Source organism: Hordeum vulgare, chromosome 3H (assembly GCF_904849725.1).
Source record: "Hordeum vulgare subsp. vulgare chromosome 3H, MorexV3_pseudomolecules_assembly, whole genome shotgun sequence".
Taxonomy (NCBI): domain Eukaryota; kingdom Viridiplantae; phylum Streptophyta; class Magnoliopsida; order Poales; family Poaceae; genus Hordeum; species Hordeum vulgare.
In genome coordinates, this window is record NC_058520.1 from 89,711,580 (window position 1) to 89,729,431 (window position 17,852).

Below are 17,852 nucleotides of genomic sequence, written 5' to 3' on the forward strand. Positions count from 1 at the left end.
AATTCTACAAAAGACTGTCATTAGGTCTAGAAAGAATTGGTCTAAGAAGCTCGATGGTGCACTGTGGGCTTATAGAACTGCCTATAAGAATCCCATGGGCATGTCTCCGTACAAAATGGCTTACGGCAAAGCATGTCATTTACCTCTTGAGCTAGACCATAAGGCTTATTGGGCAATCAAAGAACTAACCTTTGATTTCAAACTTGCTGGTTAGAAGAGGTTATTTGATATTAGCTCGCTTGATGAATGGAGAGCTCAGGCATATGAAAATGCGAAGTTGTTCAAAGAAAAGGTTAAGAGGTGGCATGATAAAAGGATACAGAAACGTGAGTTCAATGTAGGTGATTATGTCTTGCTATATAATTCTCGTTTAAGATTCTTTGCACGCAAGCTTCTCTCTAAATGGGAAAGTCCTTACATTGTTGAGGAAGTATATCGTTCCGGTGCCATCAAGATCAACAACACGGAAGGTAATTTTCCGAGAGTGGTAAATGGGCAGAGAATCAAGCATTATATCTCACGTACTCCCATAAATGTTGAAAGCAATATTATCAATACCATAACTCCGGAGGAGTACATAAGGGATATTTATCAGCCTGTTTCAGACTCCAAAAATGAAGAGGTATGTGATTCGGTAAGTAAACACACTCCAAAACTTTTCCAGTAGGAATTTTTCTCTGTTTTTTTGAAAAAATAGAAAATTTTAAAGTAGACCAGAAAGCGCACGAGGACGCGACAAGCTTGCGAGGCGCGGGCCACCCCCCGGGCCACGCCTGGGGGGCTTGTGACCACCTCTTGTGCCACCCGGACTCCGATTTCTTGCGGAGTACTCCTTGTGGTTAGAAAAAAATCATTATATATTCTCCCGAAAGGTTTGACCCTCGTATCACGCAAATTTCCTCTGTTTTCATTTCGAGCCTGTTTCTGCAGCAGATTTAGAGCAAGATGTCTTCTCAAGATTCAAAGGGGGAGAGCTATGTGGCCGATTACCTTGCTAATCCCAAGGTCTATGGGGACTTGGATCACTATGGTTGGACCACTGAGGAGGAAGAAGATTATGATCCCAAGGGGAAGGAAGCAACAAGCTTCGATGAATAGGAGGCTCCGCTACCCCAACCTGGAGACACATATGTGGAGTTCAAAAAGTCAAGCTTCCCTGACTCAAGGAACAAGCCTAAGATTTTGATTATCCCTTCTCGTATTTTGCAGGAGAGTAAGCAAGAATTATGCCAACGGGTGTTGAGCCTTGAAGAGGAAATTAATGATCTGAAGGAGCAAAATTTCATGCTCAAGAGGAAATTAAACAGGTTCAAGACCTCTGCAATAACTCCACCACCATCACCTCCAAAGGAAGACAATTAAGCACGGGTATGGGCAATCCCCTTGGCTTGTGACAAGCTTGGGGAAGTTGCCCCGGTATCGTATCACCATCACATCTTTTGGCTTTACCTTTTCTTAGTTTGATCCTTTTTGGTTTTATCTTTCTCTAGTAGAATAAAGTTCTTAGTGTTTTAGGCTTGAGTTTTGCTTTGTGTCACCCCCAATGTATTCGGGTTCGTGAGTCATATAATAAAGAGAGTTTTAGTTAAGGGTCTTGCTTCATGCGATGATCAAAAGAATGAGAAAAGAACAAAAGCAAGAAAGATAATGTAATGATCTTATGGGAAGTGATGGCTTCACATATAGAAAGAATGACGATTGAAACTTGTTGAGGGTGGACAAACATAGACCTTGTTCATTGTTGCAATTAATAGGAAGTGATAAGGAAGGAGAGGTTCACATATAAATATATCATCTTTGACACCATCTATGACTGTGAACACTCACTAAACTATTGCATGCTTAGAAGTAGATGTTGGACAAGGAAGACAACATAATGAATTGTGTTTGCTTGGTTCTGAATAATGATTATATGACTAGAGATCCCTTAGCATGTGACGATTGCTTCCACCTCATATCAGCCAAAACTCCCGCACCAAGTAGAGATACTACTTGTGCATCCATAAACCTTCAACCCAATTTTGCCATGAGAGTCCACCATACCTACCTATGGATTGAATAAGATCCCTCAAGTAAGTTGTCATCGGTGCAAGCAATAAAAAATTGCTCCCTAAATATGTAGATCTATTAGTGTGTGGAAAATAAGCTTTGTACGAACCTGTGATGAGGAAGACATAAAAGCGACAGACTGCATAATAAAGTTCCTTATCGCAGGCGGCAATATAAAGTGAAGTTCCTTCACACTAAGAGGACACAGATCCAAACCTCAAAAGAGCATGACAACCTCTGCTTCCCTCTACGAAGGGCCTATCTTGTACCTTTACTTTTTGTCCTTAAAAGTGTCATGGTGATCGACACCAATTCCTTTTTTCGCCTTTATCTTGGCTAACGTCATATGCTAGGGAAAGATCTATATTCGTGTGTCAACTTGGAAGTAAGTATTCATGAACTATTATTGTTGACATTACCCTTCAGGTAAATGCTTGGGAGGCGAAACTATAAGCCCCCTATCTTTCTCTGTGTCCGACTGAAACTTTGATCTCATGAGTACCAGGTGATTTGTAGCAATTGTAGAAGACGGAAGGATGATTGAGTATGTGGATTTTCTTTACAAGCTCTTATTTGACACTTTCCGATGTTATGATAAGTTGCAATTACTTCAATGACTAAAGGCTATTGGTTGTTAATTCTCATTAAGGTTCTTGATCCTTACTTTACTTTGTGAAGGAATTATCACTTTAGCATGAGAGATTATATCATGGTATTGCTATTCTGAATATGATCATGATGCCTGCATGTCCGTATCTTGTTTGTCGACACTTATCTCTCTAAACATGTGGGCATATTTATTGATCTCGGCTTTCACTTGAGGACAAGCAAGGTCTAAGCTTGGGGGAGTTGATACGTCCATTTTGCATCATGCTTTCATGTAGATATTTATCGCTTTATGGGCTGTTATTACACTTCACGGTACAATACTTATGCATTTTCTCTCTTATTTTGCAAGGTTTACATGAAGAGGGAGAATGCCGGCAGCTGGAATTCTGGCCTGAAAAAAGAGCAAGTTTGAGATACCTATTCTGCGCAACTCCAAAAGCCGCCAAAATCAACGAGGGTTTATTTTGGAATTTATAAAAAATACTGGGCCGAAGAAGTACAAGAGGGGAGCCAGCAGGAGGCCACAAGCCTGCTAGACGCCCCATGGCCGCGCCTAGGGGGCTTGTGGGCACCCTGGTGGCCCTCTGGCCCCCCTCTTTTTCTATAAGGAGGGTTACGTTCCAGAAAAAATAGAGAGGAGGCTTTCGGGAGGAATCACCGCCGTCACGAGGCGGAACTTGAGCAGAACCAATCTAGAGCTCCGGCACGGTCGTCCTATCGGGGAAACTTCCCTCCCGGAGGGGGAAATCGTCGCCATCGTCATCACCAACACTCCTCTCATCGGAGGGGACTCATCACCATCAACATCTTCATCAGCACCATCTCATCTCCAAACCCTAGTTCATCTCTTGTAACCAATCTCCGTCTCGCGACTCCGATTGGTACTTGTAAGGTTGCTAGTAGTGTTAATTACTCTTTGTAGTTGATGCTAGTTGGATTACTTGGTGGACGATTATATGTTCAGATCTTTGATGCTACTCATTACCTCTCTGGTCATGAATATGATTATGCTTTGTGAGTAGTCACTTTTGTTCCTCAGGACATGGGATAAGTCATGCTATAAGTAGTCATGTGAATTTGGTATTCGTTCGATATTTTGATGTGTTGTATGTTGTTTTACCTCTAGTGGTGTTATGTGAATGTCGACTACATAACACTTCACCATTATTTGGGCCTAGAGGAAGGCATTGGGGACTAGTAAATAGATGATGGGTTGCTAGAGTGACAGAAGCTTAAACCCTAGTTTATGCGTTGCTTCGTAAGGGGCTGATTTGGATCCACTAGTTTAATGCTATGGTTAGACTTTGTCTTAATTCTTCTTTCGTAGTTGCGGATGCTTGCGAGAGGGGTTAATCACAAGTGGGATGCTTGTCCAAGTAAGGGCAGTACCCAAGTGCCGGTCCACCCACATATCAAACTATCAAAGTAGTGAACGTGAATCATATGAACATGATGAAAACTAGCTTGACAGAAATTCCCATGTGTCCTCGGAAGCTCTTTACCTCCTATAAGACTTTATCCAGGCTTGTCCGTTGCTACAAAAGGGATCGGGCCACTTTGTTGCACCGTTGTTACTATTGTTACTTGCTACTTGCTACGAATCATCTTACCACACAACTATTTGTTATCGATAATTTTAGTGCTTGCAGATATTACCTTGCTGAAAACCACTTGTCAGATCCTTCTGCTCCTCGTTGGGTTCGACACTCTTACTTATCAAAAGGACTACGATAGATCCCCTATACTTGTGGGTCATCAAGGCCCACCATTGCTTCTTCATAATTCTCAGGCTCATTGTTGTCCAACAACATGATTGACAAGACAGGATTCCCGTACCACTCAGGAGCAGTACGTGCTCTTGTCAACTTGCGAGGTCCGACAGCTATTTGATATGAAGCTTCATGATCACCATCAGTAGCTTTCTCTTCAACTGGTGTTGCCTCGACAGAAAACAAATTCTGCCCTGCGCCACCAACTTGTTGAAGTAGAGGTTCCACAACTTCATCAAGTTCTACCTTCCTCCCACTCAATTCTTTCGAGAGAAACACTTTCTCAAGAAAAGCTCCGTTCTTGGCGACAAACACTTTGCCCTCGGATTTGAGATAGAAGGTATACCCAACTGTCTCTTTTGGGTAAACTATGAAGACACACCTTCCCGCTTTGGGTTCCATCTTTTCAGGCTGAAGCTTTTTCACATAAGCATCAGATCCCCAAACTTTAAGAAACGACAACTTTGGCTTCTTGCCATACCATAGCTCATATGGTGTCGTCTCAACGGATTTTGATGATGCCCTATTTAAAGTGAATACAACTATCTCCAATGCATAGCCCTAAAATGATAATGGCAAATATGTAAGAGACATCATAGAACGCGCCATATCTAATAAAGTACGATTACGACGTTCGGACACACCGTTGCACTTTGGTGTTCTAGGCAGTGTCAATTGTGAAACAATTCCACATTGTCTTAAGTGAGCACCAAACTTTTAACTCAGATATTCTCCTCCTCGATCAGATCGTAGGAACTTGATCTTCTTGTTATGATGATTTTCAACTTAACTTTGAAATTGCTTGAACTTTTCAAACGTTTCAAACTTGTGCTTCATCAAGTACATATAACCATACCAACTTAAATCATCAGTGAAGGTGAGAAAATAACGATATCTGTCGCGCGCCTTTATGCTCATCGGTCCGCACACATCAGTATGTATGATCTCCAACAAGTCACTTGCACGCTCCATTGTTCCAGAGAATGGAGTCTTAGTCATCTTGCCCATGAGACATGGTTCGCATGTGTCAAGTGATTCAAAATCAAGTGACTCCAAAAGTCCATCAGCATGGAGTTTCTTCATGCGCTTTACACCAATATGACCTAAGCGGTAGTACCACAAGAAAGTGGCACTATCATTGTTAATTCCACATCTTTTGGTCTCAATGTTATGGACATGAGTGTCATCACAATCGATATTCAGTATGAACAAACCCCTCACATTGGGTGCATGACCATAAAAGATATTACTCATATAAATAGAACAACCATTATTCTCTGACTTAAATGAGTAACCGTCTTGCAATAAACAAGATCCAGATATAATGTTCATGCTCAAGCAGGCACTAAATAGCAGTTATTTAAGTTCATGACTAATCCCGATGGTAACTAAAGTGAGAGCGTGCCGACGGCGATCGCATCAACCTTGGAACCATTTCCCACGCGCATCGTCACTTCATCCTTCGCCAGCCTTCGTTTATTCCGCAGTTCCTGTTTCGAGTTGCAAATGTGACCAACAGAACCGGTATCAAATACACAGGCACTACTACGAGAGCTGGTGAGGTACACATCAATAACATGTATATCAAATATAGCTTGTTTGGCGTTGGCCGCCTTCTTATCGGCCAGATACTTGGGGCAGTTTTGCTTCCAGTGACCAGTTCCCTTTCAATAATAACACTCAGTTTTCGGCTTAGGTCCAGCCTTGGGTTTCTTCATCGGAGGGGCAACAGATTTTCCACACTTCTTGGAGTTACCCTTCTTGCCTTTGTCGTTTTTCTTGAAACGGTGGACTTATAGACCATCAACTCTTGATGCTCTTTCTGGATTTCTGACTCTGCGACTTTCAACATCGCAAACAGCTCGGCTAGTGACTTATTCATCCCTTGCGTATTATAGTTCAACACGAAGCTCTTATAGCTAGGTGGGAGCGGTTGAAGAACTCCGTCAGTAATAGCCTCTTGCGGGAGTTCAATCCCCAGTTCAGTTAGATGGTGAGAATAGCCAGACATTCTGAGTATGTGTTCACTACAGACCCATTCTCCTCCATTTTGCAAGCATGGAACTTATTGGAGGTATCATACCTCTCGATCCGGGCATTCTTCTCAAAGATAAACTTCAACTCCTGGAACATCTCATATGCTCTAGGACGCTCAAAACGCCTTTGAAGTCCCAGTTCTAAGCCATACAAAATTGCACATTGAACCAATGAGTAGTCATCCTTACGGGTCTGCCAAGCGTTCAAAACATCTTGGGTCGCCGTAGCAGGTGGTGCATCACCTAGCGCGGCATCAAGCACATATTTCTTTTGGCCAGGCGTGAGGATAAGCCTCAGATTACGAGCCCAGTCAACAAAGTTGCTTCCATCATTTTTCATCTTAGCTTTCTCTAGGTACGTATTAAAATTCAGGGTTGCTACTGCAGGAGCCATTGATCTACAACATAAAATTTTGCAAAGATTACTTAGACTATGTTCAAGACAATTGAGTTTAGCTAATCATATTACTAGTAAACTCCCACTCAAGTAGACATCCCTCTAGGCATTCGAGTGTCGCATGATCCAAATCCACTAACTCAAGTCCGATCATCACATGTGTTGAGATTACTTCAATGGTGAATATCTCCATGTTGATAATATCAACTATATGATTCATGCTTGAGCTTTCAGTCATTTGTGTTCCGAGGCCATGTTTGTACATGTAGGCTCGTCAAGTTTAACCCGAGTGTTCTGCGTGTGCAACTGTTTTGCACCCGTTCTATGTGAACATTGAGTCTATCACACCCGATCATCACGTGGTGTCTCGAAACGACGAACTGTCGCAACGGTGCACAGTCGGGAAGAACACAATTTTATCTTGAAATTTTAGTGAGGGATCACCTTATAATGCTACCGTCGTCCTAAGAAAAATAAGGTGCATGAAAGGATTAACATCATATGCAAATCAAAACTGACATGATATGGCCATGAACTTGTGCTTCTTGATCTCCATCACCAAGCACCGGCATGATCTCCATCGTCACCGGTGCCACACCATGATCCCCATCATTGTGCTGCCATCGAGGTTGTCGCGCTAACTATGTTGTCACTACTAAATCTAGTGCCTAGCGATATAGCAAGAGCATGTGTAAGCGCAAAATAAATTTAAAGACAAACCTATGGCTCCTGCCGGTCGTCGTAGCATCGACGTGCAAGTCGATATTTAACTATTACAACATGATCATCTCATACATCCAATATATCATATCATGTCATTGGCCAAATCACATCACTAGCATACCCTGCAAAAACAAGTTAGACGTCCTCTAATTTGCTGCTATGGGTATCTAGTATGACTGCATATTACTTACGCAAAGCCACAATGGTGATATGCAAATTGCTATTTAACCTTCTCCAAGGACCGCCTCAGTCAAATCCGATTCAACTAAAGTTGAAGAAACAGATACCCGCCAATCATATTTATGCAACAAGTTGCATGTATGTCGATGAAACCGGTCTCTCGTAAGCGTATGAGTAAAGTTGGTCCGGGCCGCTTCAATCCAACAATGCCACTGAATCAAGAAAAGACTAAGGAGGGCAGCAAATTATACATCAACGCCCACAAACACTTTTGTGTTCTACTCAAGATATCATCTAAGCATGAACCTAGGTCATGATGCCACTGTTGGGGAACGTCGCATGGGAAACAATTTTTTTCCTACGCACACGAAGACCTATCTTGGTCATGATCATCTATGGGAGGGAGATCGGATCCACATACCCTTGTAGATCACTAAGTGGGAAACATTAAGAAACGCGGTTGATGTAGTGGAAGGTCTTCGCGATCCAAATCGCCGTCGTCCCACGATCCGTCCCGATCTAGCGCCGAATGGACGGCACCTCCGTGTTCACCACACGCATAGCTTGATGACAATCTCCGCCTTCTTGATCCAGCAAGAGAGACGAAGAGGTAGCTGAATTCTCCGGCAGCACGACGGCGTGGCGGTGATGATGGTGGATCTACTCTGGCAGGGCTTCTATCACGCCCAAGATGCGACCCTATCCTCAATTTGGCACGAGGGCCTCGTCGGGGATAGAAGCGCATATCGTCGTGTCGCAAGAATGGATATCGTTACAAGTACATGTACTGAAAATAAGATATATATATATATATATATATATAATTGGCTTACACTCGCCACAAGCTACATCAGAGTCACATCAGTACAATACATAATCATCATGAATAAGAGCAGGGTCCGGCTACGGACGAAAACAAACGAGAAAAGAAGAACGACGTCCATCCTTGCTATCCCAGGCTGCCGGCCTGGAACCCATCCTAGATCGAAGAAGAAGAAGAAGAAGAAGAAGAAGCAACTCCAAATGAACAATCAACGCGCTCGCGTCAAGTAACCTTTACCTGTACCTGCAACTGGTGTTGTAGTAATCTATGAGCCACAGTGGACTCAGCAATCTCATTTCCAAAGGTATCAAGACTAGCAAAGCTTAATGGGTGAGGTATGGTTAAGTGGTGAGGTTGCAGCAGCGGCTAAGCATATATATATGGTGGCTAATATTACGAGTACAAGAAATAAGAGGGGGAAGATCTACGCATAGCGGACGTGACTAGTGATGATCAAATGAATGATCCTGAACACCTACCTACGTCAGACATAACCCCACCGTGTCCTCGATCGGAGAAGGAACTCACAAAAGAGACAGTCACGGTTACGCACACAGTTGGCAAATTTTAATTAAGTTAACTTCAATTTATCTAGAACCAGTGATAAACAAAGTTTCCACGTTGCCACATAACCGCGGGCACGGCTTTTCGAAAAGATTTAACCCTGCAGGGGTGCTCCAACTAGTCCATCACAAATTACCATAAGCCGCATAGAAATCCTCAATCACGAAGCTCGCGGTCTCGTCGAATTCCCTAGTGGAAAACCTCAACTCTGAGATTACCCAAAGCATCACCAGAATCCCGATGCACAAGATATCTCGTCAAAGGTAAAACTAATCCAGCAAGGCCACCCGGTGTGTCGAAAATCCCGATAGGAGTCGCGTATCAAATTCTTAGGACACACCTTCTATGCATAGTGGACGGTAGCCAAACCTCGAGTTGCCCCGAGGTGGCACCGCCGACTGCTAGGTGGGTGGACCAACACTCATGCGGAGCACTGGCCCAGGGGGTTGATTAAATTATCCTCGGGGTCCGGAAAGTCCCTATGCAATTTTATTAGGTTATTAGGCAAATGTAGTACCAAATTTGGGCCTTGCCAGACCAGCTTTAATCTAAAACGAATTATCAAGGGGGTCCCCATAACAACCCCGATCGTGTTAGGAGCGCTCAAATATGGAACATAACACCGGTAGCCGAAACTAAGGGGGCAAAGGTGGAACAAAACACCAGGCTAGAAAGGCCGAGCCTTCCACCTTTTACCAAGTATATAGGTCCATTAAATTAAATAGCATTTAATATGGTGATATGACAAGGAACCCATGTTTTCACATGGAAGCAACTACACCTACAACTAGCAACGCGATCAACATGGTTAAGCAAGCGATAACATAGCCAATCAGTGGTTTGCTAGGTTGAATAGGTTGAAGGTTTTCATGGCATTGTTGAGAGGCTGATATTTAACATGTGGTAGGCAACGAGACGTAAACGGTAGCAATGGTAAAACTAGCATGGCAATGATAGTAATGGTATCTGGCGAAATAGTCATCTTGCCTGAGATCCCGCTTGGAAGAAGAATGACTCCGTGAAGAAGACGAACCGATGTAGTCGAACGGGGCCTCACTTTCCGACATGCTTGCGGAACTCCATCGAGACGAAGGAAACCGGAAACAAGAATCAACAGATGATATACACCACACGATGCACAACACATATGATGCATGAACGGCTGAACACATGCAAGACACGGCATGGCAATTCACAACACTCAAACACTACACATTAAGTGAAGTTCAATATGCAACGAGTTGCATATTGATGAAACTCCACGTTTATTTATTTAGTTCTATCCCGATTAGGTACACGGCAATATTAAATGTGTTTAAACATGGCAAGAGGTGAAGCGTAATTAATCTACCTATCTAGGCATTTTAAATGAGGTCGAGATGACATATAGCATCTCCGAAATGAACCCACGCATTAAATTCTAATTTTGTCAAGATTTTTCCTAATCACATTTTATGTTTGTTAAATGACGAAACAAAGTGGATCACGTGATTCTACTCGTCGTTCTGGTCCATTTACATATATGGCACATCTCCAACGGAGCTACGGACAAAGAGTTACGACCTAAACCGTTTTCAACACGTCGACATGCAAACCGATGCAAACAGCACACTAAACAGTTCTAATTATGCACGAGAGTTGGAAAATATTAACCTACGCGAAATTCTAGTCAAGTTACAAACTTGAATCACTCCGATCCGATGCACGGTTTAAAAGTTGCAGCCGTTTCTTTAAAACCTCCTATTTTCTGCAAGCTAGCAAATTCGCAGGATGGAAAAAATGAACATAGGCCGAATTGCTACAGCTTGCAGCGGCCCAGGAGTGGACGTGCCTGTGAATGACAAAGGTGCCCCGCCTGCCAGCTATAGAAATAAATAAAAGACAAAAGAATATAGATGCTCCTCATACTCGAACCCAGAACCTATTAGAGGTGGGCGAGCGCATTGATCAGTTGGGCTAGCTACTGGTTTGCGAATTAAGAGCGGCTTGACAGCAGCTAGAATAGATGAAGGAGGTCATCCTCGAGACAAAAATAAATGCATAAACAAGAACATGCAGCGACGGGGATTTGAACCCACAACCTGCTGGTGCGGGCGTCGTGGGCTAACCAGAAGGACTAACTAAACTATGTGCTGAAAATGCAACCTTGCGAGTTATGAAGTACACCTTCGGATGGATCTACGAGGAAGCATCAGCAGAAAAAGGCACAACCTGCAGTGGTTGGGTGCGATGCAGGGGGGTTCAGCTTGTCAGAGATTGCAGGGGCGGCTCCGACAGGGATCTTCGCCAGCGGGCCAGGCAGATCCGGATGAGGGGGTCCCGTTCCCGAGGCTGTAGGCGTCGGGCGCAGCTGTCGTGATCTAGGGCGGCGACGGCGGTTTCCGTTCTGCTCCTGGCAGAAGAAACGAGCAGAGGGAGAGATTAGAGCAGAGGAGGGAGAAGAAAAGAGAGAGGGAGAAGAGAGGGATGGCACAGGGGCACCGGCCTGGGTGTCAGGGGCTTGGGCGCGGCTCAGCTGGAGGAGCAGGGTGCAGCGGGCGCTGCTGCTGGCGGATGCTGGCCACGCTGTCCATGGCGGCTCCTGTGGCTGCAAGCTCTGTTCGTTCCCTGACAGAGAAGAGAAAAAACAAGAGAGAGAGAGATTAGAGGAGGAAGGAGATGGGAAGGAGGAGGAGGAAGGACAGAGAGCACAGGACGGCGGTTCGTCTCACCGGCGGGAGGACGAGGTGGGGCAGAGGAGGCTTCGAGTGACAATGGCGTCCATGGCCGTTTGCCTGTTCCTGATTCATGGGGAGAGATGAGATAGAGGGAAAATTTAGAGAGGAAAAAAATAGGGGGAGAGAAGTAGAGAGAGAGATGGCTGATTCTGGAGATCCTACCAACGCAATGGAGGAGCTCGTGGATTGGGTGCGGCGGGATGGATGGATGGATGTCTTGGCTAGCGCTGAAATATAGGAGAAATGGTCGGAGGCTGCTGGTTGGGGTCATCGATCCCGAGATAGAGGGAGGCGGCGGCGACTGCGGGTGGATGGGACCGATGCAAGATTTTAGGGTTGAGTCTGGTATATATAGCAGTGGGTTAGGTTTCAGGGGCATCTAGACCCTCCGATTAAGATCGGGTGGTCGAGATAATTAGCTTAGGAAGTCCAATGGACAAACTGATGACGGTTTGCGGTCGAACGGGGTTGATCCGGACCGAACGGTCACGACCGCCGGGTTCGGGTTTCGGGAGGTTTTTGGACTAGGCTGCGCGTAGGGTGAATCACTCTGCATAGGGGCTAGGCGGAGATGACAGGGAAAACGGGCACCCGGCAACGTATTTTAAAACATCGACAACCGTGTGACGGTAGACCGAATACGGTGCCGCTACGGTCGACGATTCGGGTACCACACGGACTCCGACTGCGACGAAATTTGACAGGCGGCCTAGCTAAAATAAAATAAGACCGCACGTCAAATCTCAACCCGATCAGAGAAAGTTTTATGCACACTTTTGAAAACAAGGTCTGACGATGTCGCGGGCGCGTGCAGGTGCGGTCGGGCTCAGAACGGACAACAACGAGAACCGCAACTAACAATGGATGCAAGTTTGAAAAGTGGCGGCAACGGAGATGCCGATGCAATGCAGATGATGCGAATCATGCGATGATGATGCGACAAAAGAAAATAGACACACGACGAAAACGGAATGGAAGGGGAATCTTCTGGAACGTCGGCATCGGGCTGTCACAACTCTCCTACACTACAAGAGGATCTCTCCCCGAGATCCAAGAATGAAAAGGGGAGAGGATGAGAAAGAACAAGAGGTAAAATTTAGTCGCTTCTTGATAAACGAGTGAAACCAACGATCTTTGAAGGTTGCCAAGCGATGAGGAATGATATGAGAAACAATCAAGAATTCACGGAAAATTTCGGCATCACTTCGGTAGGAAAATGGGACAAAAAATTCGATAAGATAGGATAATTAGACAATATTCATAACAAACAACTAAGTAGAGCAAGGGAACACCATGATCTTGGTAGAACAACATAATTGACCCAAAAGAGCAACATTACAATGCCTCTAGAAGAAGAGAATATGAACTAGCTCATACGGAAGAAGAGAATGAAGAAAAGAATAACACCTATTATCTCAAATGAACTTGGCAAGCATCCTTGCAAGAAGAATTGAACGGAGTTGTTGGAAAAACAACAATGAAAAGAACAAGATAGTAGTGGGCTTATGGAAACCTTTTCAAACTAATGAAGTGACAACCAGCCACTAACAGAAACAAGGATTGATTGGGAGAAACAAGATATGAACATTTTCTTACACCAAGAGGATACATTGAGAACTTGGATTAATGACAAGCACCATGATAGCACAATCCATAGGAAAGCTTTAGGTGAAATCCAAACCAAGATAGCTCAATGAAGAAATCATGGGTTGAAAATATCTCATGATCATAGAATTGGTGGGTTTAATTATCTCATATTTGAAAGGAAATCTCTTCGAGACTCCTACATTAACAAGAATGCTATAATACCACTTCAAAGGATAAAGGAAGAATAATTGCACATAGAAATGCAAGATAAAGGATACTTGAGGTTCTCCAACAAGAATCTTGAAGAACACTTGAGTAAAAAACACATCCTTGAAGAACCAGCATGACGAGCCTCCGTATCAAAAGGATGATGCAAGATAAGAAGGATGAAAGAATAAGATTGAAGCCTTGAAAAGACTTCGATGAAGCTTCACGAAGATATACTTGAGAAAACTTGGAACTCCGGAAAAGAAAAGATAAGAACACTTGAGAAAAGGAATTGAAATGGTGAACCACTCCGGAAGAAGAATTGAAATCACTATTAACAAGAATAAGAGTTTTGTTATGCTTATCCTTCATCAAGTTTAATTGATAACAAGCAACGGATTTAACATACAACTTATTCCTCTAGAAAGAATCTTGAAGAGACAGAGAGATAAGCACCACTTGAGGAATAATTGAAGGACGCACCGGTAAGAATTCACAAATAAATGGGAACACCACGAATTAATGGAGATACATGAGAATGAAGAGATCATAAGCCACCTGAAAGAAGAAAACTTAAACAAGGCACCGGACAATCGAGAGACGAACGAAGAGACAACAATTGAGAAGAATTGAGAATGAAAGCTGAAAGCTGAGAACGACGAATCTTCTAAAATGATGGCCTTCGGAGGATCGAGAATGAAAACAACTCAGAAAAGCACCGGATAGCAAGAAAGGGATTACTCATTATTGGAACAAATCTTCTAGATAATGAACCAAGATTTGAGAGAAACACCCCTTCAAATTGCAAGCTGGGAATGATGACGAGAACAACACCAAGAATTACTGAGACACTCCGGAATAGAGAAAATTGAAAGGTTGAGACAAATACGAGAAATAATTCAAATAGATCTTGAAGAAGGAATATGACTTTTGAAAATCATGCTTATGTCATAGTTGAAAAGAATTAAGGATCTCCGGGAAAATAACAAGAGCCATGAAAGATCCTGGCAAAACCTATGGGTTATGGGCCCACTCAAGGAAACCATCGTTAGAAAAGATTGATATTGCACAGGTATGAAGAGAACCAGATGAGGTGAGGCCCTTGAAATAATTAACGAATTGAAAACGAGAAACTTCTGAGATAACTTTAACACTCCGGCTAGAACAGAGAGGAATGAATAACAAGATAGGTTGATAAGAATCTCCAACATGGGAAAGGATTTCAAGGATGAATAGGATATAATGAACACGGATAACTGAATTAAATTCACCGATACGGATGACAATAATGAACAAATATGACACGGATCTCCTGAGAATCTTCACAATGAATCACCGGGTAAGAACAGGCCAGAACAAACTCATGAGAAAGATTTCATCCGATATTTTCCTGGACAGGATTGCACGGGCTCGAACCTTACAGTAGCCATCAAGTGCAAGGCAGTGCACCCGACATACGAAGCATCCCCGAGTCATAGCAAGCTACAAGGACTCTTTAAGACACAACAAGAACCACTGTAAGTCGACCGTCAACAAACGAATCCACTATATGTCGAACCCCAACCTAACATCATTCATTTGTTGGAAGATTATCCTATAAGCAACTACTTGAATTCCCACCTAATAATTCCCGAAATGTATGGTCATGCAATCTGCTACACGGATACAAGGAGTAATATCACACAACTCCTATACTAACCTGTCACCTATATCACATCCGTCAACACACAACCAGAATCTCGGACCTTCATCTACCACAGACCCTCGTGAGCACAACGATACAAAGTATGGAGTACCCCCGAACAATCTGCACCAGTACTGGGGACATCGGGGTTATCTCGCAACTACTAGTATTGAAGCAATTACGAACATCCTTCGTTCTGAGATACCAAGAAAATCTGAATGATAACGATGTGCTCGAGAATCCCCTGGAGCTCAACTCCCCGGAAGAAATCAAGTCAGACAGGAGGCACCAAGACAGAACTCCGTTACATCGGCATCATATAGATTCCAAAAATATGCGCGTGATCCTAAAAAAAATTTGAGTGAGAAGAGGAGTAGAATAAATTATTACGTCCAGATTCCTTACCGAAGCATAGAAGAGGAGAAAAAACAATCCAACTCTCCGATATATAACTAGTCTCAAAGGAGTTTTTCACTAGACTCGACTCGGCCAAGTTCGATCAATCAAGGGGGCTCCTAGGTCGGTGCTGCTCTGATACCAACTTGTCACACCCAAGATGTGACCCTATCCTTAATTTGGCACGAGGGCCTCGTTAGGGATAGAAGTGCATCTCGTCGTGTCGCAAGAATGGATATCATTACAAGTACATGTACTGAAAAGAAGAGATATATATATATAGAATTGGCTTACACTCGCCACAAGCTACATCAGAGTCACATCAGTACAATACATAATCATCATGAATAAGAGCAGGGTCCAGCTACGGACGAAAACAAACGAGAAAAGAAGAACGACGTCCATCCTTGCTATCCCAGGCTGCCGGCCTGGAACCCATCCTAGATCGATGAAGAAGAAGAAGAAGAAGAAGCAACTCCAAATGAACAATCAACGCGCTCGCGTCAAGTAACCTTTACTTGTACTACAACTAGTGTTGTAGTAATCTGTGAGCCACAGGGGACTCAGCAATCTCATTTCCAAAGGTATCAAGACTAGCAAAGCTTAATGGGTGAGGTATGGTTAAGTGGTGAGGTTGCAGCAGCAGCTAAGCATATATATATGGTGGCTAATCTTACGAGTACAAGAAATAAGAGGGGGAAGATCTACGCATAGCGGACGTGATTACTGATGATCAAATGAATGATCCTGAACACCTACCTACGTCAGAAATAACCCCACCGTGTCCTCTATCAGAGAAGGAACTCACAAAAGAGACAGTCACGGTTACGCACACAGTTGGCAAATTTTAATTAAGTTAACTTCAAGTTATCTAGAACCAGTGTTAAACAAAGTTTCCACGTTGCCACATAACCGCGGGCATGGCTTTCCGAAAAGATTTAACCCTGCAAGGGTGCTCCAACTAGTCCATCACAAATTACCACAAGCCGCAGAGAAATCCTCAATCACGAAGCTCGCGATCTCGTCGAATTCCCTAGTGGAAAACCTCAACTCTGAGATTACCCAAAGCATCACCGTAATCCTGATGCACAAGATATCTCGTCAAAGGTAATACTAATCCAGCAAGGCCACCTGGTGTGTCGACGATCCCGATAGGAGACGCGTATCTCGTTCTCAGGAGACACCGTCTATGCATAGTGGACGGTTGCCAAACCTCGAGTTGCCCCGAGGTGGCACCGCCGACTGCTAGGTGGGTAGACCAACACTCATGCGGAGCACTGGCCCGGGGGGTTGATTAAATTATCCTCGGGGTCCGGAAAGTCACTATGCAATTTTATTAGGTTATTAGGCAAATGTAGTACCAAAGCCGAGCCTTCCACCTTTTACCAAGTATATAGGTCCATTAAATTAAATAGCATTTAATATGGTGATATGACAAGGAACCCATGGTTTCACATGGAAGCAACTATACCTGCAACTAGCAACGCTATCAAGATGGTTAAGCAAGCGGTAACATGGCCAATCAGTGGTTTGCTAGGTTGAACAGGTTGAAGGCTTTCATGGCATTCTTGAGAGGCTGATATTTAACATGTGGTAGGCAACGAGACGGAAACTGTAGCAATGGTAAAACTAGCATGGCAATGATAGTAATGGTATCTGGGGAAATGTTCATCTTGCCTGAGATCCTGCTTGGAAGAAGAATGACTCCGTGAAGAAGACGAACCGATGTAGTCGAACGGGTCATCACTTTCCGACACGCTTGCGGAACTCTATCGAGACGAAGGAAACCGGAAACAAGAATCAACACACGATATACACCACACGATGCACAACACATATGATGCATGAACGGCTGAACACATGCAAGACACGGCATGGCAATTCACAACACTCAAACACTACACATTAAGTGAAGTTCAATATGCAACGAGTTGCATATTGATGAAACTCCACGTTTATTTATTTAGTTCTATCCCGATTAGGTACACGACAATATTAAATGTGGTTAAACATGGCAAGAGGTGAAGCGTAATTAATCTACATATCTAGGCATTTTAAATGAGGCCGAGACAACATATAGCATCTGCGAAATGACCCCACACGTTAAATTC